At 51.8% G+C, this 27,260-nt stretch overlaps 1 protein-coding gene across 2 annotated transcripts in view; it reads left to right on the top strand.

Moving 5' to 3' along the window:
* Positions 1-1,448: 1,448 nt before the first annotated feature.
* Positions 1,449-27,260, top strand: part of LOC137532599 (NACHT, LRR and PYD domains-containing protein 3-like) — a 738,694-nt gene continuing 712,882 nt past the window's right edge. For both annotated transcript variants that reach the window (XM_068253288.1, XM_068253308.1), the window contains exon 1: positions 1,449-1,526. The gene's annotated coding sequence lies outside the window, so the exon portion shown is untranslated. The remainder of the gene's footprint in view (positions 1,527-27,260) is intronic.

The raw sequence follows: 27,260 nt of genomic DNA, 5'->3' as shown, positions 1-27,260 counted from the left end.
ACTGTATACCTGTTCTGTGAACCCGCCACTGTATACCTGTTCTGTTCAGTGGACCCGCCACTGTATACCTGTTCAGTGATCCTGCCACTGCATACCTGTTCAGTGATCCTGCCACTGTATACCTGTTCTGTGAACCTGCCACTGTATACCTGTTCTGTTCAGTGGACCCGCCACTGTATACCTGTTCTGTTCAGTGGACCCGCCACTGTATACCTGTTTAGTGAACACGCCACTGCATACCTGTTGTGTTCAGTGAACCTGCCACTGCATACCTGTTCTGTGAACCCGCCACTGTATACCTGTTCTGTTCAGTGGACCCGCCACTGTATACCTGTTCAGTGAGCCACCAAAACCTGCACTCTCGCCATGGTGCGCACCAGTCCAGCACGGCCGTCACTACACAAACAGCTGTTTGCGGTGCGTTACACGGTGAGTTTGGTGTGTCAGTGTGAAGCAGTACCTTAATTACACTACCTGATTGATGTATACACATGCAAGATGTTTTTAAGCACTTTAGGCCTGTTATTCAGCATTCAATGTGATTTCTGCCCTTAAAACGCTGCTTTGCATCAAATCCAGATTTTTCCCGGGGACTTTTGGCGTGTATCCCACTCCGCCATGCCCCCCTCCAGGTGTTAGACCCCTTGAAACATCTTTTCCATCACTTTTGTGGCCAGCATAATTTTTTTTTTCCAAAGTTCGCCTCCCCATTGAAGTCTATTGCGGTTCGCGAACTTTAACGCGAACCGAACCTTCCGCGAAAGTTCGCGAACCCGGTTCGCGAACCTAAAATCGGAGGTTCGGCCCAACTCTGGTTGTGGCGGGGCGTGGTCAGGGGTGTGGCTTAAGTGTCCCTCTTTCTCAGCTCAAAAAGTTGGGAGGTATATGTATAGCAGCCCCCTGTGCTATACAGTGCAGCCCTCTCCCATGTACCGTGGCCACTTTCCCATGTACAGAAGCCGTCTATATCTACAGCGGCCCCCTGTGCTAGGCAGTGCAGCCCTCGTCCATGTACAGAGGACCTCTTTCCTATGTATAGCAGCTCCTAGTGCTATGCAGTGCAGCCCCTCTCCCATGTAGTGCAGCCCTCTCCCATGTGTTGCAGTCATAGTCTCCAGCAGCTGTATTAGAGTAGAGGTGATATGTGGAGCTGATGGTGGTGGGTGAATTGTTATATCCGGTTATCTGAGTTATTGGATGACATTCATACACTGTAACTATCGTTCTGCCTCACCCTCAGTCATGCTCTCCTCTCCTTACCATAAGGCTGCCCTTACTCAACATGGCGGCGGTAAAGTAATACGTACGAGACGCAGTGACGTCACCGTCATACGCCCCTGCTTCACGCTTGTTTGTCCTGTGCCTCCCTGCATAGCTGTTTCCTCCTCCGCTGTGATTGGCTGCTGCCTTCCTGTTAGTGCGCTGTGATTGGGCGGCGCAGTTAGAGCGGGAGTGTCTGCAGGGGAAAGTGAAAGTAGTGGCGCTGTGACAGGAGCGGCTGCGTGTGAGGCGAGTGCAGAGTACAGGTGAGTCTCCCCGCCCCCTCCTCAGGAGTTTATAGCTTCTGTCAGGTGTAATAAGTAACCAGTTACTATAATATACAGCAGTGATATAAGCAGTGACAGCAGCGGGGAGAGCGCCAGTGATGCGTGTGCAGGAGGGAGAGGAGACGCTGTGGGCCCGGTGACTGCAGGGAGTGTGGTCGGTGCTCCATTTCAGCGTACCTGACAGAATAGCAGTCACATGAACACTGGACGCCCCGGGCTGGGGTCACACAGGGAACACTGCTTCTGTGACGGGACAGCTGCTGTCAGTCAGGCGGAGAGGAGACGCCGCTCCCTGTCTACACCAGCTGCTGGGATCAGTCACGTGATTCTCTGCATACACATCCACACAGTGTGCAGAATACTGGCAGTGTGACCCCATCCTGATCCAACTGTCCCTCTTTGGGAGCCCTGTTCCTCTGTCCTCCTCATGTGTCCCTCTTTCAGGACTTTGTCCCTCTTTCTATGTATGTATGTACATATATATATATATATATATATATATATATATATATTTCTCTACTAAACAATGTGTTTGATTCACTCTAAACTTTATTCCCATCCTTTACATTGATATATTACTAATTGTAAAATGTTACTATGAAGGAAAATGAACCAGGATAGAAAGGACCAGTGTGGCTTGAATTATAAAACAACATATTTTTCTTATGAAATCTTTATGGTATGCGGGACTAGGGGTGTGATGGGGGCGTGGCCAGGGGTGTGGCAGAGGCATGGCTTAAGTGTCCCGCTTTCTCATCTCAAAAAGTTGGGAGGTATGCTGATAAAGGCGGGGCCTGGAGAGCACATGGCTGGGAATGTTATCTGCTGCCAGGCCTGCCACACACCAGGCAATCCCCCATCACATCAGTGCGCCTAGTCAAGTCTTTCTGACATATCTCATCACTTCCCCTTCAATAACGGATTAGTTTTTATGATCACTACTACACAAAGTCACATTATCCATCAGGAGCTGATCGGACCTGTCACAATTTATCAATTGGACCCATTGATCTGACTGGAAATTGTATGGTGTGTACCAAGCATAAAGACCTGAAAGAGAATCCTTCTATAGACATGTAACAAGCTGTTGTGGTTGCCTAAATGCAGTTGCCACCGTCCCACCCATGAGGCAGAGGGAGGCAGCTTCCTCAGGTGGTGGAAGTGGGGGGGGGGGGGGGCAGAGCCTGCTTGGCCATGGGTGGGGGGCTGCTGAGCTGGAGGGGGTAGCAGCCACGAAGGGGGATGAGTGGGCACAGCAGTAGGGTGGGGGGTCAGACCACCCTTCTATCACCTGAGGCTCATCTGTCCGTGTTCCCCCTCTTTCTATTTGTGTCACGCAGCGAGCGGGGAAAACAATGACTCGCCCGCTTCTATTCCAGGTGCTGCATTCCACTGCTTGCGTCACTTCCTGCGATGCCATCCACTGTACTTCCGCAGTACAGTGGACGGCATTCCAGCAAGTGACGCAAGCAGTAGAACGCAAGCAGGCGAGTCATTGCTTTCCCTGCTCGCTGCCTGACACAAATAAAAAGGGGGACCGCGGACGAGGGCCCCAGGTGAGTGAGGGGGGAGGCTGACTCCCCTCCCCACTGCTGAGCCTGCTGCTACACTCTCCAGGGGCAAGGATACTACCTATTTTTTTTTTTTTTCACCGTGATGTTGCGCTCAGTCCTCACTTTCCTTGATAGGCTGCTGACTATGCACAGAGACAAGTCCCAGTCACGTAAACAATCACACTATAGCCGCGCCAATATTCTGTATCACCGTTTGTGATCCACGAGATTCCTAAAAACAGAAACACAGCAGACCAGACCTTCTCATAGTGAGTATCGTCTCATCAGTGACACCCTTGTGCAATCGCACACACTGCGTGAGGGATAAGGGTACTATCACCAGGGTGGATGGGGATCACACACCCCCCCCTTTCCTTCCCTGCTCACCAGAAGATTTCTTGTCAATACTGCATATCACAAAGCATCCATGCCGTTTAAAACCTTAAAAACATCAAGCGTATTCACATAGCATAAAACCGCTTTAATAGGCTCCCAATGGCCCCCAAGTTAAAACTGCGTACATAAAATTTTCTTGTATATTAGCATATCACAATACCACATCGCCGCCAGCTCCGGTCACCTCTCACATGCCCAGGCCGCGTCTCCTCCGGTCAGTGGTAATACAGCGTGCGTCCTCCAAGCTCCGCCCTACGCGTTTCGTCACGTACCAGGTTGTGACTCATCAGGGGCTGCAGCCCCTGATGAGTCACAACCTGGTACGTGACGAAACGCGTAGGGCGGAGCTTGGAGGACGCACGCTGTATTACCACTGACCGGAGGAGACGCGGCCTGGGCATGTGAGAGGTGACCGGAGCTGGCGGCGATGTGGTATTGTGATATGCTAATATACAAGAAAATTTTATGTACGCAGTTTTAACTTGGGGGCCATTGGGAGCCTATTAAAGCGGTTTTATGCTATGTGAATACGCTTGATGTTTTTAAGGTTTTAAACGGCATGGATGCTTTGTGATATGCAGTATTGACAAGAAATCTTCTGGTGAGCAGGGAAGGAAAGGGGGGGGTGTGTGATCCCCATCCACCCTGGTGATAGTACCCTTATCCCTCACGCAGTGTGTGCGATTGCACAAGGGTGTCACTGATGAGACGATACTCACTATGAGAAGGTCTGGTCTGCTGTGTTTCTGTTTTTAGGAATCTCGTGGATCACAAACGGTGATACAGAATATTGGCGCGGCTATAGTGTGAAAGGATACTACCTATAGGGGGGCATCCTCACAATTTTACCTCAGGCGGCAAAAAGTCTAGAACCGGCCCTGAACGCAGTATTGTTCAACACCTTTAATCCAGGGCCTCAGCAGGGGGGAGCCTCTGGATACTGATGAGGCTTCCCTGTCCTCTTCAGCATCAGAGGTCCAGCGCTGGCAGCCCCTGGAGAAGAAACACATGGCCAGTGCATGCCCACTAGCAACTTACTGCTCAGTCTCCAGCGGAAATAGCCCCATCGGGTCAGCTGTACTGTGCAGTAGAGATCTGAATAAAACAAAAAAAAAAACTCCCCCGTGAGGTTCCCTCCTCGGGAGGGGGAAGCCTCTGGATCCTAAAGAGGCTTCCCCTGGGATCCTTCCATCGATGCGACCTCCTCACACATGCGTGCTAGCTGTCCTGCCAAGCCCGTTCTGGTCTGTGGTACTGTGCAGGCACAGATGGCTCACGTCTATGCGGTGCCGCGGACCCAATCCTGGCTTTTTCTGAAGAAAGACGTGCGGGGCGGAGCTACGGTGCCTGTGTGAGCTCATGACGTGTCCACAAGCACTCCTTCAGGGGTCCAGCGCTGGGGCAGAGGAGGACGGTAAAAGCCTCTTTTGGATCCAAAGGCTCCCCCTGCTGAGGTGAGAACCTCATAGGAGCACATTTTTCCCTTTACTGATAATCCTTAATATTTTTCCATATACAATATCCTTTTTTATATTTATGCACACTAAGGACATTTAATCAGCAATTATTTTGGGGTATAATACTTTGGGATACATTTTGAGTTCACAGTTCGGTAGAGATATCGGATGTAAGTTTTAAAGAGAACCCGAGGTGTGTTTAAAGAATGTTATCTGCATACAGAGGCTGGATCTGCCTATACAGCCCAGCCTCTGTTGCTATCCCAAACCCCACTAAGGTCCCCCTGCACTCTGCAATTCCTCATAAGTCACAGCCGTGCTCTGAGGCTGTGTTTACATCTGTAGTGTCAGTCTCAGCTGCTCCCCCGCCTCCTGCATAGCTCCGGTCCCTGCCCCTGTCCTTTCCCTCCAATCAGCAGAGAGGGAAGGGATGCAGGCGGGGACTGGAGTTCTGCAGGAGGAGGGGAGAGCAGCAGACTGACACTATAGAGATAAACACAGCCAGCTCTGACAAGCTGTTTGTCAGCAGCGTGGCTGTGATTTATGAGGGATTGCAGAGTGCAGGGGGACCTTAGGGAGCTTTGGGATAGCAACAGAGGCTGGGCTGTATAGGCAGATCCAGCCTCTGTATGCAGATAATATTCTTCAAACCCACCTCTGGTTCTCTTTAAGGGAGCTGTGAGGTACTTCCCTGGTGGGGTTGCCGCGGTATGACTGTATACCACAGTTTTATTGTGCTTGGTAATCATACCATGCACAATCGCGTTATAGCATTTTTCCGGGGCGGGTGAGGTAGCGGCGGGCGCATGAACAACGACGGGGATAAATACTCGCCGGCGGGTCCGGGACGCTTGTACTGGCTTCTTCCTCCTTCCTGTTCTTGGGTCACATTTCCCTGAAACAGAGCCCCTGGGTGCTATTACAAGGAAATTAAGCACAAGAACAGGAATCAGAATCGTTTATTTCGCCAAGCACGAGCGATCATGCCCGGAATTATTTTTGGCACATACACATAGCTTAGGAAAGAAGACAGAGAAGAATGCATAGCGACAGAGATAGATTGCATTACATTGTGCATTTAACATCATACACACATCACAGTTCATTTAGTGGCCTAGCGATGACCAGCAGTTAGCCTTGTGAGGTGGTTGCTTCCGTTGAATGATCGGGCGTGGCGCAGCCTGCCCCCCAGCTTGTTTGGGCTTGCTTTGATGGAAGTATATGGAGGGAATTGAAGTGGCCGACAGCCGATGGGAAGGAGTTCCTGTGTCTCGCAGTCTTTGTGGGGATGGCTCGAAGTCTCCGGCCCAGAGGGAGCAAACTGAAGTATCGGTGGCCTGGGTGCGAGGGATCATTGGCAATCCTCAATGCCCTGGATTTCAGTCTCTTGTTGTGCAGTAGTGCAAGTGAGGGGAGGGGGCACCCGATGACCCTCTCTGCCGCCCTAATGACCCTCTGTAGTTTTAGCTTGTCGCTGGCGGTGGCACCAGCATACCAGACCAAGATGGAAGAGCAGAGGATTGACTCAATGGTGGCTGAGTAGAAACTGGTCAGAATTTCCCAGAACGTCTCAGGACAGCAACCCTGAGACTTGTCTCCATCCAAACTACACTGGACAGGAACTAGATAAAAAAGATTTGCATAATTGGTTAGGCAGGCAGAACATATATAAACCCCTCATGCTCTTACCCCCTCAGTTGTCTTCCTGTCCACAGGACGCTAGATGTCGGGGAGGGCTGGCCACCCATGCTAGATTGCAGGAGCCGCGGCTTGGATGATCCCCTGGGCTGCGCACGCTAGTTTGAGTGCGTGGGATCATGCTGCTCGCACAGCCTTTCCTGGGATGGTCTGAGCGGAGGAAGCGGAAGCGGATCGGAGGCTCAGAAAGTCCCGCCCCCAAGTCACGTGACCGGCGCCGCACGTGACCCAGCGCCGGAAGCAGGAAGTTCCTGGCATCGGCGTGCGCTCCACTGAAGCGAGGCTGCAGGGAGGGAGTGAGAAGGCGGCTGACTCCGCAAACCAGCAGCTGTACAAGCGCTTCTGGATGCTGTTTTTTCGCCAAGGTAGGCAGTCCTTGTATGAGGGGGCGGGCGAAATTTGGTGAGCTATTTAAAAGCTCGGCTATAGTCACATATGGTTGTTGGTGACTATGGAGGCTGCCACTGGATCTTCCTCCCAGGGCTCTGTGGAGTCAAGCTCTGTTCCCTCTCTGGTATGTGCAATGTGTTATTTGCTTCATATCTGATAGAGAGGTTTGTTTGGCGTTTCTTCAGGCTAATGGCTGGTATTTTGTTTGTATTTCAGCCTAAACCGGATAAATCAGACTCTAGATCTGAATCCAGATCCGGATCAAGACATGAGAAAGCTGATAAAATAGATAAGCCTGAAAAGCCTGACAAATCTTTACCTCAGTCAAAATCATCACATAAGTCAAGGAAATGTGCTGTTTGTGGCAATACCTTATCATCCTCATCTAAGGTGTTGTGTCAGGAGTGTACAAAGAAGATAGTTAGAGACGAAACTCCCTCTATGATGAAAGAACTTAAAGGTTGGATAAGATCTGAGATCTCATCTGCGGTGCAGACAATTAAAGCGCCTGAGATTTCCTCTAAATCAGATCCTATTTCAGATCCCCCACCTATTACAGAAAGACCGGGTCCATCCGGGCCGGCCCCTGTAGAGGATATTACTTTGAAAAGGAAAAGGAGAGAGGAGGATTCAGCTGAGTCAGACATGTCAGAGGGGGAGTTGGAAATTTCCTCATTGGAGGATATTCCATCAGAGACTGAAAAATCGACAGATAAATCTGTTAAGAATCAAAAGTTTGCTTTTTCAACTGACTTTATGAAAGAGCTGTTAGAAGCGATGCACCAGGCTATGGGTATTACAATTGAACGGAAAACTCTATCTCCCCTCGACCAGATGTATGAAACCCTTTCTGACCCTCAGATTGCTTTTATACCTGTACATAGTAGTCTTAAGGGGCTTATCAAAAAAGAATGGGATAATCCTGATAATAGAGCTTTTTGGCCAAAAGCATTAAATAAGAGATATCCTTATAGTCCGGAAGACCAGAAATGTTGGGGGACAGCACCTAAGTTAGACCCATCCCTGTCGAAAGTTTCCAGAAGGTCAGATCTTCAATTTGAAGATTTTGGGAGTTTAAAAGACCCAATCGATAAGAAAATGGATAATATCTTAAGAAGGGCCTGGGAGGCAGCATCCTTGAATTTTAAACCGTCAATCGCCTCCACTGCAGTAGCAAGGTCTTTAAAGTTATGGTTGTTAGAGGTACAATCCCAGATTGCCTCTGGAATCCCCAGAGAAGAAATATTGAATTTTTTCCCAAAAATTTTGCATGCAACTAATTACTTATCTGATGCAGCAGATGACTCAGTGAGACTCACAGCGAGGACCACCGCCTTGGTTAACTCAGCCAGGAGAGGAATCTGGGTGAAGACCTGGCAGGGAGACACATCATCTAAATCGAAATTATGTAGTATTCCTTGTGAAGGAAACTTGCTATTTGGATCCAAATTGGAGGAGACATTAGAAAGATCGGCTGACAGGAAAAAGAATTTTCCGTACAAGAGGAAAACTTTCCGCCCTAATCGTTCCTTTCGTGCCACGGACAAATCGGAACAGACGATTAAGGGTTCCCAGAGAAGAAAGTGGATCCCTAATAAAACTCAGCGATCAAGAAATAACCCCCCCCTATGCTTCTTCCGGACAACAACCAAAGCAATGACGCCAGGATTCCAGTGGGGGGCAGGCTAGCCCACTATTACGAACAATGGCACACAGTCTTCAAAAACAGGTGGCTATTGGACATTATCTTAGAGGGATACAAGATAGAGTTTATAGCCCCAGCACCATCCCAGTTCTTTATCACCCCCCCTCCAAGTGCGTCAGCTCAGGCCAAGGCTCTCCAACTAGAAGTGTCGTCCTTACTGGAAAAGAGGGTCATCAGGAAAGTACCAAGGTGTCGAGAGACGAGGGTTTTACTCTCCTGTATTCCTCATCAAGAAACCTCAGGGAAGTTACAGATTCATTCTGAACCTCAAAAGACTGAACAAAGTAGTGAGATACAGAAAATTCCGGATGGACAACATCCGTTCAGTGGTAAACCTCCTACAGGAAGCCTGCTACTTGACGTCATTGGATCTCAAAGATGCCTATCTTCACTTACCCATTCATCTAGAATCTCAACAGTTCCTGAGGTTCGCAGTGGTGTTACAGGGAGAGGTAAGGCACTTTCAGTTTGTTGCTTTACCCTTTGGTTTATCATCTGCTCCATGGCTTTTTACTAAGGTCATGGCGGAAGTATTAGCAGGCCTTAGGCTTCAGTCTATCCAGATCATGTCATATTTAGATGACCTGCTTATTTGGGGCCCTTCAGTGGATGTTGTGAATGACCAAATGAATATCACTATAAACTTCCTTCAATCCCTGGGGTGGTTAATTAATTGGGAAAAGTCAGCCCTAACTCCCCGCCAAAAGATGGAATTTTTGGGGTTTGAGATCTGTACAGTCAGCAAAAGACTTTTTTTGCCTAGTAGAAAATCAACAATGTTGTTAAAGTCTGTTCTCTCTTTTCAGAACCTGAAGTTAATATCTCTGAGGAAGGCTATGGCACTATTGGGGACAATAACATCTTCCTTCCCGGCAGTACAGTGGGGTCAGCTTAACTCCAGAGTTCTACAGTCCTGGATTCTATCCAAATGGGACAAACGCATCTCCTCTCTGGACAAAAGACTCTTAGTCCCATGGAGTGTAAAACAATCCTTACTCTGGTGGATCGAGCCTCAAAATTGCCTGAAAGGGAATCTTTGGGAATTCCCCACACAGTGTGTCATAACAGATGCGAGTTCTTGGGGATGGGGAGCTCACCTCGATTCTCACACAGCCCAGGGACAGTGGTCGAACAGATCTCGTCTTCGGTCCTCAAACAGCAGAGAGTTACAGGCAGTTTGGGAATCTCTACAAGTATTCGGTACTCAGATTCTACAGGCACATGTCACGATCCGCACAGACAACAGTACTGTGGTTGCTTACATAAATCATCAAGGAGGCACAAGGAGCAGATCGCTGCTACATCAATCATCAAGGATGCTACATTGGGCGGAACAGAATGTGCAGTCTTTGAAAGCTGTTCATCTAAAAGGAACCTTAAATTGCCTAGCGGATTTCCTGAGCAGAAAGAGGCTTTCACAGGACGAGTGGAGCCTCAACGACCGAGTGTTTCAACAACTTACCAGTGTTCTCCCCAGGATCAATTAGGTGGGCGCTCCGCCCGGGTGAGGTAAGCCCCCCGCCCGGCTGCGTCACACGCTGGGCTCTCTCCTCTGTGTACGAGATCTCCTGCTTTTCAGCAGGCTCCTACAGGTATTGGCTCAGTTCGGCGGTAGGCGGGACCATCTGACTGCAGCGTGCTCTTCCAGGAAGGAGCCGAACGATACAAACAGTCAGTCACAGAGAAGGGACTCTGGTGTTTGTGTAGCTATAAAGGCAGGGCAGACTGCGGCCATTTGGCTTTGTAATTCGGAGCCTCCTTTCCTCCTCACAGCTGCGTCATTAGGTCAGTTGTCTCCCTCCCTCCCCTCTGAATGTGTGTATTCGGTAATTACTTGCCTGTCTCTGTGAAATACACGGCACTTGTGTTTAGAAGACTAGAGAGGAGTGGGGAGTGCAGGCAATCACTCACCTCCTCCCCCGGCTGTCACAAGACCTACGGGGCAGCTGCGGACTAGTTGCATAGAGAGGGGATGTTTTGGCTGCCTGGAGAACGGAGCTCACTGACCGCAGCACTGAAGATAACAAACCTGATCAGAACAGATACAGGCAAAACGCATGTAGCTGGCAGCTCAGCTGTGACCTCAGACAGTTTGCACACACAAAAAAAAACTGTCCTGACGTTTATTCTCCCCCTCCCCCCCCCTTTTTAACCCTAAGGATACAATAATAAACCTGTGAAATCACACGGGCCAGCATGTCCTTTCAGACCATGCTGCACTTAGCATTTTCACACACACAAAAAACACAGTTCTTATCTGTGTGAATTTGTAGCTTCTCAGAGTAATCTGTAGAACATGGACATGCAACACGATTCCTGATCGAATAATAGCATTCAGCCGGAAATAATCGATGGGATCCACAAACAAGGAAAACTTTATCAATCAGATGATTGGTAGAGGAATCAACCCCAAAACCATTGACTGAATAATTGTGTACAATTAACGATGCCCAATACATATAGCTGTATAGCTCTGGACATGTGTTAACTATATGATGTCTGTTTCACCTGCACTGTCAGATGGATTTCTGTAGCTGCAAATATAACAAAAAGCACTGTTCACTTTAAAGTGTACCAGAGCTGAAAATAGTAAAAAGATTTAAGCCCAATCTACACTATAAGATTCTTTGTGCGATTCAATTACGATTCTATTTACGATCCGATTAAATCCGACATGTCCAATCGGGATTCGATTCAATTCGCTTTGCCATTGCAAAACAATGGCAAATCGAATCCCGATCGGACATGTCGGATTTAATTGGATCATAAATAGAATCGTAATCGAATTGTACAAAGAATCGTATTGTGTAGATGGGGCTTTATACATACCTGGGGCTTCCTCCCCAAAATCTTTTTACTATTTTCAGCTGAGTCCCTTTAAGACAGATTGTGTATTTCTTAAAGCACGCCTGAAATGAGAGCCATATGGAGGCTCAATGTTCTCCCCAGGCTCTTTTGGTCACATTCTCCGCCCATCTAATTTTGGTGAGCACCCGGCTAACATCAGCTTGTTTCCTCCTCCTATGCTGTGAGCAGAGTTGCGCCAGCCCTGCTAGATTTGGGCGCAGCCAGCGCCGCCATAGACTATAATGGCAATCAGTCTATAGCGGCGCTCAGTGAGTAACGTTGGCTCCGTCAAAAGACGGAGCCAAAGTTGCTTAAAAAAAACAATAATTGGGCTTCCAGCTAATGCTGGAAGCCAAATTATTTCATTCCCCCACTATCCATGTCGGCCTGGAGGGGGAATAGTAATTAAAACGGCCCGGACTTGTGCAAGAAGCAGGATCAGCCATATACCGCTGTATCCTGCGCCCAAGTCTACCGGTGCCGATTTCAAATGTACTCCCTGCATTCCCCCGGTTGTGCCCCACCCGGCTACTTTTTCATGCCACCCGGCTGGAAAAAATTTCTGGGGAGAACACTGACTTACAGACCGGTGGGAGGTGCCTCAGGTGGATCTGTTCGCCAGGAGAACCAATGCGAAGTGCCGTCTGTTTTGCTCCCTGTGTCCCGAAGACAAGCCCTGGGCCCTGGATGCATTCTCAATCAATTGGGGTCACCAGACTATGTACATGTTTCCCCCTATCCATTTGATATCGAAAGTGATCAGCAAGATTTATCGAGACAGAGCTCAGGGAATTCTAGTGGTCCTATACTGGCCCAAGAGACCGTGGTTTGCACTGTTGCAGAGGTTAGCTTCAGAACATCTAATCCTTCCAGACCACTCGGATCTATTAGTCCAGGGGCCAGCAGTTCACCCCAACTTGAACCTCCTTCATCTTTCTGCCTGGAGCCGGAGTGGCGATTACTAAAGGGGAAAGGCTTCTCTAACAAACTTTCAGAGACTCTTATACAAAGCAGAAAAAAGGTTACACGTCAGATCTATTATAAGGCATGGAGAGTTTATAGTTCCTGGTGTGACGCCAACGCCAGAGAGCTGGCGCAATCAAATTCTGTTTTGGAGTTTCTTCAAAGTGGATTTCAGAAGGGTTTAAGCATCAGTACCCTGAAAGTGCAGGTGTCAGCTTTGAGTGTCTTCCTGGACAGAAGGCTGGCGGAAGAGGAATATGTCATAAGATTTTTTAAAGCTTTGAAAAGACTTCGTCCTGCTGTTCAGAATAGAGTACCGCCTTGGGACTTAAACACAGTACTGCAAGGGTTATGTGATCCTCCGTTTGAGCCTTTAGAAGAAAGTTCAGATAAACATTTGTCACTCAAGACAGCATTTCTCTTGGCGATAACATCAGCCAGAAGAGTGGGAGAACTACAGGCATTATCCATCCTAGAGCCTTACTGTATTGTATCAGATGACAGAATCACACTGAAGTTGGATCCAGCTTTTTTGCCTAAGGTGGTATCAAAATTCCACAGATCGCAGGAGATATTCCTTCCCTCTTTTTGCAATAATCCAGCAAACCAAAAGGAGGAAAGACTGCATCATCTGGATGTCAGAAGATGTGTTATGGAGTACATGCAACGCACCAGTTCATGGAGACTTTCGAACGCCCTCTTGGTACTATTTGCAGGAAAGTTCAGAGGTAAACAGGCTTCTAAAGCAACTATAGCCAGATGGCTAAAACAGGCTATTAATCTCGCTTATACCAAACAAGGAAAGCAACTTTCAGCTAAAGTGAAAGCTCACTCAACCAGAGCAGTATCAACTTCATGGGCAGAGAGGGCAGGAGCATCGGTTGAGCAAATCTGCAAGGCAGCCACCTGGTCAAGTCACAACACATTCGTGAAACACTATAGGCTTGATGTCTTATCTAGTGCCGATTTAAGTTTCGGCAGAAAAGTGTTACAGGCTGTAGTCCCTCCCTAATGGTTATCTTGTATATCATCTCAGGGTTGCTGTCCTGAGACGTTCTGGGAAAGACAAAAATTACTTACGGTAATGTCTTTTCCAGAAGTCGGAAGGACAGCACCCTTTACTACCCACCGCTGTTTCTATTAAAATTTATTTTGAAGCATCATTATGTGTGGAGTCTTTTTTTACCAACTGAGGGGGTAAGAGCATGAGGGGTTTATATATGTTCTGCCTGCCTAACCAATTATGCAAATCTTTTTTATCTAGTTCCTGTCCAGTGTAGTTTGGATGGAGACAAGTCTCAGGGTTGCTGTCCTTCCGACTTCTGGAAAAGACATTACCGTAAGTAATTTTTGTCTTTCTTGTGTCATGCCGACCTTCCTTAGCTGCCGGAGGAAGTAAAGTCTCTGCTGTACTTTCCGTTGGATGGCAGTGATATTGGGCTTCCAGCTGAGATCGCTGGAGATAGTAGTGCCCAGAAGGCGGGCACAGGGCACTCTGGCCACTTCAGGGCCATCAATATAGATTGGAGGTGGGGTGGGAGCAGACCTCCTGAAGTCGACTATTAGCTCGACAGTCTTTGCTGCGTTAAGCACCAGCCTGTTCTCCTTGCTCCAGTTGCAGATTCTCTCCACCTGCTGACAGTACTCCTGGACGTTATCCTTAGTGACAAGGCCAACAATGGTGGTGTCATCGGCGACCTTGATGACCTTGACGACTTGGGACCTGTTATTGAGAAAGTCTGTGATCCATAGGCGTAGGCTTGAGCGGTAGCTAGGTCTTCTTGAAGTATGCGTGGATAGATGGTATTGAAAGCCGAGCTAAAGTCCAGGAGAAGTATTCTGACATAAGTGTTTGGCCTGTCAAGGTGGTCATTGATGAGCTCCATACAAATATTGATTGTGTCATCGGTGGACCTGTTTGCTCTGTAGGCGAACTGGTGGGGTCTAGTTTGGGCGAAGTGGAGAGCTTGAGGTAGGCTAGGACCACTCGCTCCAGGGTTTTCCTAATGGCAGACGTCAGGGCCACCGGCCTGAAATTGTTAAGGTCCGCGACCCCCTGCTTTTTTTGGAACAGGTATGATGATTGACCTCTTGAAGCAAGTGGGAACCTTGCTTTCCTGCAGTGACTTGGTGAAGATGTCACAGAGGATGGGAGCAAGTTGTTGACGGCAGGTTTTCAGGCAGGCTGGAGATGCACCGTCTGGGCCGGAGGCTTTCCTGGCGTTTAGCGTTGATAGGAGGCGCAGGACTTCGGCCTCGCTCACCGCCAAAGGGGTGGGCTGATTCGGGCTCCTCCCGCACCTTGTTCTCTAACCTGCAGTAGAATCTGCTAAGTTCCTCAGCGAGTTTGAGGCTGGGTGTTGCATGTTTCAGTTCGGGCTTGTAGTTAGTGACGGCCTTCAGCCCCTTCCATACAGCCCTAGTGTCCAGAGATCGCAGGTGTTGTTCCATTCTTGCAGCGTACTCCCTTTTGGCTACCCTCATCTCTCGATTGAGGTAGTTTCTCGCTCTCCTGTAGTCCTCCTGGTTCCTGGACTTGTGTGCAGCTTCCTTGCTTCTCCGCAGTCGACAAAGCTTATTAGTGAACCATGGCTTGTTATTCGGGTACATCTTGTATGATTTTGTTGGTACGCAGGAGTCCTCGCAGAAACTGATGTATGAAGCGACATTATCTGCCCATTCATCCAGGTCTGGCGCTTCTAAGGACTTCCAGTCAGTGCAGTCAAAACAGGCTTGCAGTTTCAGCTTGGCCTCGTCAGACCACACCTTGATGGTCTTGAGTGTCGGTTTAGCTGATTCCTAGAAGAATGAAGCCAGTACAAGGGTGCAGGTCCTACCGGTGGCAATTGAGTATTTGTACCCCCCGCCGCTGCGTCCTCCAACCCCCCTACCCCCCGCTCTCTATACTGCGGGAACCTATCCTGGCTACACCTATCCCTGGCTACCTATGCTACGGCCACCCATTACTGGCTACACCTATCCCTGGCTACCTATGCTGCAACCACCTATTACTGGCTACACCTATCCCTGGTTACCTATAATGCGGCCACCTATTACTAGCTACACCTATCCCTGGTTACCTATGCTGCGGCCACCTACTACTGGCTACACCTATCCCTGGCTACCTATGCTGCGGCCACCTACCACTGGCTACACCTATCCCTGGCTACCTATGCTACGGCCACCCATTACTGGCTACACCTATCCCTGGCTACCTATGCTGCGACCACCTATTACTGGCTACACCTATCCCTGGTTACCTATGCTGCGGCCACCTATTACTAGCTACACCTATCCCTGGCTACCTATGCTGTGGCCACCTACTACTGGCTACACCTATTCCTGGCTACCTATGCTGTGGCCACCTACTACTGGCTACACCTATCCCTGGCTACCTATGCTGTGGCCACCTACTACTGGCTACACCTATTCCTGGCTACCTATGCTGCGACCACCTACTACGGGCTACACCTATCCCTGGCTACCTATACTGCGGCCACCTACCACTGGCTACACCTATCCCTGGCTACCTATGCTGCAGCCACCTACTGCTGGCTACACCTGTCCCTAGCTACCTATGCTGCGGCCACCTACTACTGCCTACACCTATCCCTGGCTACCTATGCTGCGGCCACCTACTACTGGCTACACCTATCCCTGGCTACCTATGCTGCAGCCACCTATTACTGGCTATACCTATCCCTGGCTACCTATGCTGCGGCCACCTACTACTGGCTACACCTATCCCTGGCTACCTATGCTGCAAGCACCTATTACTGGCTACACCTATCCCTGGCTACCTATGCTGCTGCCACCTACTACTGGCTACACCTATCCCTTGCTACCTATGCTGCGGCCACCTACTACTGGCTACACCTATCCCTGGCTACCTATGCTGCAGCCACCTATTACTGGCTATACCTATCCCTGGCTACCTATGCTGCGGCCACCTACTACTGGCTACACCTATCCCTGGCTACCTATGCTGCGAGCACCTATTACTGGCTACATCTATCCCTGGCTACCTATGCTGCTGCCACCTACTACTGGCTACACCTATCCCTGGCTACCTATGCTGCGGCCACCTACTACTGGCTACACCTATCCCTGGCTACCTATGCTGCAGCCACCTATTACTGGCTATACCTATCCCTGGCTACCTATGCTGCGGCCACCTACTACTGGCTACACCTATCCCTGGCTACCTATGCTGCAAGCACCTATTACTGGCTACACCTATCCCTGGCTACCTATGCTGCTGCCACCTACTACTGGCTACACCTATCCCTGGCTACCTATGCTGCGAGCACCTATTACTGGCTACATCTATCCCTGGCTACCTATGCTGCTGCCACCTATTACTGGCTCCACCTACCCCTGGCTACACCTATCCCTGGCTACCTATGCTGCAGCCACCTATTACTGGCTACACCTGTCCCTGGCTACCTATGCTGCGGCCACCTATCCCTGGCTACACCTATCCCTGGCTACCTATGCTGCAGCCACCTACTACTGGCTACACCTATCCCTGGCTACCTATGCTGCGAGCGCCTACTACTGGCTACACCTATCCCTGGCTACCTATGCTGCGACCACCTACTACTGGCTACACCTGTCCCTGGGTACCTATGCTGCAGCCACCTATTACTGGCTACACCTATCCCTGGCTATACCTATGCTGCGACCACCTACTACTGGCTACACCTATCTCTGGCTACCTATGCTGCAGCCACCTACTACTGGCTACACCTATCCCTGGTTACCTATGCTGCAGCCACCTACTACTGGCTACACCTATCCCTGGTTACCTATGCTGCGGCCACCTACCACTGGCTACACCTATCCCTGGCTATACCTATGCTGCGACCACCTACTACTGGCTTCACCTATCTCTGGCTACCTATGCTGCAGCCACCTACTACTGGCTACACCTATCCCTGGCTGCCTATGCTGCAGCCACCTACTACTGGCTACACCTATCCCTGGCTACCTATGCTGCAGCCGCCTATTACTGGCTACACCTATCCCTGCCTACCTATGCTGCGGCCACCTACTACTGGCTTCACCTATCCCTGGCTACCTATGCTGCGGCCACCTACTACTGGCTACACCTATCTCTGGCTACCTATGCTGCAGCCACCTACTACTGGCTACACCTATCCCTGGCTACCTATGCTGCGGCCACCTATCCCTGGCTACACCTATCCCTGGCTACCTATGCTGCGGCCACCTATCCCTGGCTACACCTATCCCTGGCTACCTATGCTGCTGCCACCTATTACTGGCTACACCTGTCCCTGGCTACCTATGCTGCGGCACCTATCCCTGGCTACACCTATCCCTGGCTACCTATGCTGCGGCCACCTATCCCTGGCTACCTATGCTGCTGCCACCTACTACTGGCTACACCTGTCCCTGGCTACCTATGCTGCGGCCACCTACTACTGGCTACACCTATCCCTGGCTACCTATGCTGCGGCCACTTACTACTGGCTACACCTATCCCTGGCTACCTATGCTGCGGCCACCTACTACTGGCTACACCTGTCCCTGGCTACCTATGCTGCGGCCACCTACTACTGGCTACACCTATCCCTGGCTACCTATGCTGCAGCCACCTACTACTGGCTACACCTGTCCCTGGCTACCTATGCTACGGCCACCTACTACTGGCTACACCTATCCCTGGCTACCTATGCTGCGGCCACCTACTACTGGCTACACCTATCCCTGGCTACCTATGCTGCAGCCACCTACTACTGGCTACACCTATCCCTGGCTACCTATGCTGCTGCCACCTACTACTGGCTACACCTATCCCTGGCTACCTATGCTGCAGCAACCTATTACTGGCTCCACCTACCCCTGGCTACCTATGCTGCTGCCACCTACTACTGGCTACACCTATCCCTGGCTACCTATGCTGCGGCCACCTACTACTGGCTACACCTATCCCTGGCTACCTATGCTGCAGCCACCTATTACTGGCTATACCTATCCCTGGCTACCTATGCTGCGGCCACCTACTACTGGCTACACCTATCCCTGGCTACCTATGCTGCAGCCACCTATTACTGGCTATACCTATCCCTGGCTACCTATGCTGCGGCCACCTACTACTGGCTACACCTGCGGCCACCTACTACTGGCTACACCTATCCCTGGCTACCTATGCTGCGAGCACCTATTACTGGCTACATCTATCCCTGGCTACCTATGCTGCTGCCACCTACTACTGGCCACACCTATCCCTGGCTACCTATGCTGCAGCCACCTATTACTGGCTCCACCTACCCCTGGCTACCTATGCTGCAGCCACCTACTACTGGCTACACCTATCCCTGGCTGCCTATGCTGTGGCCACCTACTACTGGCTACACCTATCCCTGGCTACCTATGCTGCTGCCACCTACTACTGGCTACACCTATTCCTGGCTACCTATGCTGCTGCCACCTATTACTGGCTACACCTATCCCTGGCTACCTATGCTGCAGCCACCTACTACTGGCTACACCTATCCCTGGCTACACCTATCCCTGGCTACCTATGCTGCAGCCACCTATTACTGGCTACACCTGTCCCTGGCTACCTATGCTGCGGCCACCTATCCCTGGCTACACCTATCCCTGGCTACCTATGCTGCAGCCACCTACTACTGGCTACACCTATCCCTGGCTACCTATGCTGCGAGCGCCTACTACTGGCTACACCTATCCCTGGCTACCTATGCTGCGACCACCTACTACTGGCTACACCTATCCCTGGGTACCTATGCTGCAGCCACCTATTACTGGCTACACCTATCCCTGGCTATACCTATGCTGCGACCACCTACTACTGGCTACACCTATCTCTGGCTACCTATGCTGCAGCCACCTACTACTGGCTACACCTATCCCTGGTTACCTATGCTGCGGCCACCTACCACTGGCTACACCTATCCCTGGCTATACCTATGCTGCGACCACCTACTACTGGCTTCACCTATCTCTGGCTACCTATGCTGCAGCCACCTACTACTGGCTACACCTATCCCTGGCTGCCTATGCTGCGCCACCTACTACTGGCTACACCTATCTCTGGCTACCTATACTGCGGCCACCTATTACTGGCTACACCTATCCCTGGCTACCTATGCTGCTCCCACCTACTACTGGCTACACCTATCCCTGGCTACCTATACTGCGGCCACCTATTACTGGCTACACCTATCCCTGGCTACCTATGCTGCAGCCACCTACTACTGGCTACACCTATGCCTGGCTACCTATGCTGCAGCCGCCTATTACTGGCTACACCTATCCCTGCCTACCTATGCTGCGGCCACCTACTACTGGCTTCACCTATCCCTGGCTACCTATGCTGTGGCCACCTACTACTGGCTACACCTATCTCTGGCTACCTATGCTGCAGCCACCTAATACTGGCTACACCTATCCCTGGCTACCTATGCTGCGGCCACCTATCCCTGGCTACACCTATCCCTGGATACCTATGCTGCTGCCACCTATCCCTGGCTACACCTATCCCTGGCTACCTATGCTGCTGCCACCTATTACTGGCTACACCTGTCCCTGGCTACCTATGCTGCGGCACCTATCCCTGGCTACACCTATCCCTGGCTACCTATGCTGCGGCCACCTATCCCTGGCTACCTATGCTGCTGCCACCTACTACTGGCTACACCTATCCCTGGCTACCTATGCTGCGGCCACCTACTACTGGCTACACCTATCCCTGGCTACCTATGCTGCAGCCACCTATTACTGGCTATACCTATCCCTGGCTACCTATGCTGCGGCCACCTACTACTGGCTACACCTATCCCTGGCTACCTATGCTGCGAGCACCTATTACTGGCTACATCTATCCCTGGCTACCTATGCTGCTGCCACCTACTACTGGCTACACCTATCCCTGGCTACCTATGCTGCGGCCACCTACTACTGGCTACACCTATCCCTGGCTACCTATGCTGCAGCCACCTATTACTGGCTATACCTATCCCTGGCTACCTATGCTGCGGCCACCTATTACTGGCTACACCTATCCCTGGCTACCTATGCTGCGAGCACCTATTACTGGCTACATCTATCCCTGGCTACCTATGCTGCTGCCACCTACTACTGGCTACACCTATCCCTGGCTACCTATGCTGCAGCCACCTATTACTGGCTCCACCTACCCCTGGCTACCTATGCTGCAGCCACCTACTACTGGCTACACCTATCCCTGGCTGCCTATGCTGTGGCCACCTACTACTGGCTACACCTATCCCTGGCTACCTATGCTGCTGCCACCTACTACTGGCTACACCTATTCCTGGCTACCTATGCTGCTGCCACCTACTACTGGCTACACCTATCCCTGGCTACCTATGCTGCAGCCACCTATTACTGGCTACACCTGTCCCTGGCTACCTATGCTGCGGCTACCTATCCCTGGCTACACCTATCCCTGGCTACCTATGCTGCGGCCACCTATCCCTGGCTACCTATGCTGCTGCCACCTACTACTGGCTACACTTATCCCTGGCTACCTATGCTGCGGCCACCTACTACTGGCTACACCTATCCCTGGCTACCTATGCTGCAGCCACCTATTACTGGCTATACCTATCCCTGGCTTCCTATGCTGCGGCCACCTACTACTGGCTACACCTATCCCTGGCTACCTATGCTGCGAGCACCTATCACTGGCTACATCTATCCCTGGCTACCTATGCTGCTGCCACCTACTACTGGCTACACCTATCCCTGGCTACCTATGCTGCGGCCACCTACTACTGGCTACACCTATCCCTGGCTACCTATGCTGCAGCCACCTATTACTGGCTATACCTATCCCTGGCTACCTATGCTGCGGCCACCTACTACTGGCTACACCTATCCCTGGCTACCTATGCTGCGAGCACCTATTACTGGCTACATCTATCCCTGGCTACCTATGCTGCTGCCACCTATTACTGGCTCCACCTACCCCTGGCTACACCTATCCCTGGCTACCTATGCTGCAGCCACCTACTACTGGCTACACCTATCCCTGGCTACCTATGCTGCGAGCGCCTACTACTGGCTACACCTATCCCTGGCTACCTATGCTGCGACCACCTACTACTGGCTACACCTATCCCTGGGTACCTATGCTGCAGCCACCTATTACTGGCTACACCTATCCCTGGCTATACCTATGCTTCGACCACCTACTACTGGCTACACCTATCTCTGGCTACCTATGCTGCAGCCACCTACTACTGGCTACACCTATCCCTGGTTACCTATGCTGCGGCCACCTACCACTGGCTACACCTATCCCTGGCTATACCTATGCTGCGACCACCTACTACTGGCTACACCTATCTCTGGCTACCTATGCTGCAGCCACCTACTACTGGCTACACCTGTCCCTGGCTACCTATGCTGCGGCCACCTATCCCTGGCTACACCTATCCCTGGCTACCTATGCTGCAGCCACCTACTACTGGCTACACCTATCCCTGGCTACCTATGCTGCGAGCGCCTACTACTGGCTACACCTATCCCTGGCTACCTATGCTGCGACCACCTACTACTATCTACACCTGTCCCTGGGTACCTATGCTGCAGCCACCTATTACTGGCTACACCTATCCCTGGCTATACCTATGCTGCGACCACCTACTACTGGCTACACCTATCTCTGGCTACCTATGCTGCAGCCACCTACTACTGGCTACACCTATCCCTGGTTACCTATGCTGCGGCCACCTACCACTGGCTACACCTATCCCTGGCTATACCTATGCTGCGACCACCTACTACTGGCTTCACCTATCTTTGGCTACCTATGCTGCAGCCACCTACTACTGGCTACACCTATCCCTGGCTGCCTATGCTGCGAGCACCTACTACTGGCTACACCTATCCCTGGCTACCTATACTGCGGCCCCCTATTACTGTCTACACCTATCCCTGGCTACCTATGCTGCAGCCACCTACTACTGGCTACACCTATCCCTGGCTACCTATACTGCAGCCGCCTATTACTGGCTACACCTATCCCTGGCTACCTATGCTGCGGCCACCTACTACTGGCTTCACCTATCCCTGGCTACCTATGCTGCAGCCACCTACTACTGGCTACACCTATCCCTGGCTACCTATGCTGCGGCCACCTATCCCTGGCTACACCTATCCCTGGCTACCTATGCTGCGGCCACCTATCCCTGGCTACACCTATCCCTGGCTACCTATGCTGCTGCCACCTATTACTGGCTACACCTGTCCCTGGCTACCTATGCTGCGGCACCTATCCCTGGTTACACCTATCCCTGGCTACCTATGCTGCGGCCACCTATCCCTGGCTACCTATGCTGCTGCCACCTACTACTGGCTACACCTGTCCCTGGCTACCTATGCTGCGGCCACCTACTACTGGCTACACCTATCCCTGGCTACCTATGCTGCGGCCACTTACTACTGGCTACACCTATCCCTGGCTACCTATGCTGCGGCCACCTACTACTGGCTACACCTGTCCCTGGCTACCTATGCTGCGGCCACCTACTACTGGCTACACCTATCCCTGGCTACCTATGCTGCAGCCACCTACTACTGGCTACACCTGTCCCAGGCTACCTATGCTGCGGCCACCTACTACTGGCTACACCTATCCCTGGCTACCTATGCTGCGGCCACCTACTACTGGCTACACCTATCCCTGGCTACCTATGCTGCAGCCACCTACTACTGGCTACACCTATCCCTGGCTACCTATGCTGCTGCCACCTATTACTGGCTCCACCTATCCCTGGCTACCTATGCTGCAGCCACCTATTACTGGCTCCACCTACCCCTGGCTACCTATGCTGCGAGCACCTTCTACTGGCTACACCAATCCCTGGCTACCTATGCTGCGGCCACCTACTACTGGCTGCACCTATCCCTGGCTACCTATGCTGCAGCCACCTACTATTGGCTACACCTATCCCTGGCTACCTATGCTGCGGCCACCTACTACTGGCTACAACTATCCCTGGCTACCTATGCTGCGGCCACCTACTACTGGCTACACCTATCCCTGGCTACCTATACTGCGGCCACCTACTACTGGCTACACCTATCCCTGGCTACCTATGCTGCGGCCACCTACTACTGGCTACACCTATCCCAGGCTACCTATGCTGCAGCCACCTATTACTGGCTACACCTATCCCTGGCTACCTATGCTGCGAGCACCTACTACTGGCTACACCTATCCCTGGCTACCTATGCTGTGGCCACCTACTACTAGCTTCACCTATCCCTGGCTACTTATGCTGTGGCCACCTATTACTGGCTACACCTATCCCTGGCTACCTATGCTGCGGCCACCTATCCCTGGCTACACCTATCCCTGGCTACCTATGCTGCGGCCATCTATCCCTGGCTACACCTATCCCTGGCTACCTATGCTGTGGCCACCTACTACTGGCTTCACCTATCCCTGGCTACCTATGCTGCGGCCACCTATTACTGGCTACACCTATCCCTGGCTATACCTATGCTGCGACCACCTACTACTGGCTACACCTATCTCTGGCTACCTATGCTGCAGCCACCTACTACTGGCTACACCTATCCCTGGCTACCTATGCTGCGGTCACCTATCCCTGGCTACACCTATCCCTGGCTACCTATGCTGCAGCCACCTACTACTGGCTACACCTATCCCTGGTTACCTATGCTGCAGCCGCCTATTACTGGCTACACCTATCCCTGGCTACCTATGCTGCGGCCACCTATTACTGGCTTCACCTATCCCTGGCTACCTATGCTGCGGCCACCTACCACTGGCTACACCTATCCCTGGCTATACCTATGCTGCGACCACCTACTACTGGCTACACCTATCTCTGGCTACCTATGCTGCAGCCACCTACTACTGGCTACACCTATCCCTGGCTACCTATACTGCGGCCCCCTATTACTGGCTACACCTATCCCTGGCTATCTATGCTGCAGCCACCTACTACTGGCTACACCTATCCCTGGCTACCTATACTGCGGCCCCCTATTACTGGCTACACCTATCCCTGGCTACCTATGCTGCAGCCACCTACTACTGGCTACACCTATCCCTGGCTACCTATGCTGCAGCCGCCTATTACTGGCTACACCTATCCCTGGCTACCTATGCTGCGGCCACCTACTACTGGCTTCACCTATCCCTGGCTACCTATGCTGCGGCCACCTACTACTGGCTACACCTATCTCTGGCTACCTATGCTGCAGCCACCTATCCCTGGCTACACCTATCCCTGGCTACCTATGCTGCGGCCACCTATCCCTGGCTACACCTATCCCTGGCTACCTATGCTGCTGCCACCTATTACTGGCTACACCTGTCCCTGGCTACCTATGCTGCGGCACCTATCCCTGGCTACACCTATCCCTGGCTACCTATGCTGCGGCCACCTATCACTGGCTACACCTATCCCTGGCTACCTATGCTGCTGCCACCTACTACTGGCTACACCTGTCCCTGGCTACCTATGCTGCGGCCACCTACTACTGGCTACACCTGTCCCTGGCTACCTATGCTGCGGCCACCTACTACTGGCTACACCTATCCCTGGCTACCTATGCTGCAGCCACCTTCTACTGGCTACACCTGTCCCTGGCTACCTATGCTGCGGCCACCTACTACTGGCTACACCTATCCCTGGCTACCTATGCTGCGGCCACCTACTACTGGCTACACCTATCCCTGGCTACCTATGCTGCAGCCACCTACTACTGGCTACACCTATCCCTGGCTACCTATGCTGCTGCCATCTATTACTGGCTACACCTATCCCTGGCTACCTATGCTGCAGCCACCTATTACTGGCTCCACTTACCCCTGGCTATCTATGCTGCGAGCACCTACTACTGGCTACACCTCTCCCTGGCTACCTATGCTGCGGCCACCTACTACTGGCTACACCAATCCCTGGCTACCTATACTGCAGCCACCTACTACTGGCTACACCCATCCCTGGCTACCTATGCTGCGGCCACCTACTACTGGCTACACCTATCCCAGGCTACCTATGCTGCGGCCACCTACTACTGGCTACACCTATCCCAGGCTACCTATGCTGCAGCCACCTATTACTGGCTACACCTATCCCTGGCTACCTATGCTGCGAGCACCTACTACTGGCTAGACCTATCCCTGGCTACCTATGCTGTGGCCTCCTACTACTAGCTACACCTATCCCTGGCTACTTATGCTGTGGCCACCTACTACTGGCTACACCTATCCCTGGCTACCTATGCTGCGGCCACCTATCCCTGGCTACACCTATCCCTGGCTACCTATGCTGCGGCCATCTATCCCTGGCTACACCTATCCCTGGCTACCTATGCTGCAGCCACCTACTACTGGCTACACCTATCCCTGGCTACCTATGCTGCAGCCACCTACTACTGGCTACACCTATCCCTGGCTACCTATGCTGCAGCCGCCTATTACTGGCTACACCTATCCCTGGCTACCTATGCTGCGGCCACCTACTACTGGCTTCACCTATCCCTGGCTACCTATGCTGCGGCCACCTACTACTGGCTACACCTATCTCTGGCTACCTATGCTGCAGCCACCTACTACTGGCTACACCTATCCCTGGCTACCTATGCTGCTGCCACCTACTACTGGCTACACCTATCCCTGGCTACCTAAACTGCGGCCCCCTATTACTGGCTACAACTATCCCTGGCTACCTATGCTGCAGCCACCTACTACTGGCTACACCTATCCCTGGCTACCTATGCTGCAGCCGCCTATTACTGGCTACACCTATCCCTGGCTACCTATGCTGCGGCCACCTACTACTGGCTTCACCTATCCCTGGCTACCTATGCTGCGGCCACCTACTACTGGCTACACCTATCTCTGGCTACCTATGCTGCAGCCACCTACTACTGGCTACACCTATCCCTGGCTACCTATGCTGCGGTCACCTATCCCTGGCTACCTATGCTGCAGCCACCTACTACTGGCTACACCTATCCCTGGCTACCTATGCTGCGGCCACCTACTACTGGCTTCACCTATCCCTGGCTACCTATGCTGCGGCCACCTACTACTGGCTACACCTATCTCTGGCTACCTATGCTGCGGCCACCTACTACTGGCTACACCTATCCCTGGCTACCTATGCTGCGGCCAACTATCCCTGGCTACACCTATCCCTGGCTACCTATGCTGCTGCCACCTACTACTGGCTACACCTATCCCTGGCTACCTATGCTGCTGCCACCTATTACTGGCTACACCTGTCCCTGGTTACCTATGCTGTGCCACCTACTACTGGCTACACCTATCCCTGGCTACCTATGCTGCGAGCACCTCCCACTGGCTACACCTATCCCTGGCTACCTATGCTGCGAGCACCTCCCACTGGCTACACCTATCCCTGGCTACCTATGCTGCGACCACCTACTACTGGCTACACCTATCACTGGCTTCCTATGCTGCGGCCACCTACTACTGGCTACACCTATCCCTGGCTACCTATGCTGCTGCCACCTACTACTGGCTACACCTATCCCTGGCTACCTATGCTGCGGCCACCTACTACTGGCTACACCTATCCCTGGCTACCTATACTGCGGCCACCTACTAATGGCTACACCTATCCCTGGCTACCTATGCTGCGGCCACCTACTACTAGCTACACCTATCCCTGGCTACCTATGC

The sequence above is a fragment of the Hyperolius riggenbachi genome, chromosome 1 (assembly GCF_040937935.1).
Source record: "Hyperolius riggenbachi isolate aHypRig1 chromosome 1, aHypRig1.pri, whole genome shotgun sequence".
Taxonomy (NCBI): domain Eukaryota; kingdom Metazoa; phylum Chordata; class Amphibia; order Anura; family Hyperoliidae; genus Hyperolius; species Hyperolius riggenbachi.
Note: the sequence above shows the minus strand (reverse complement) of the source record. Positions and strands in the feature narration are given on the sequence as shown.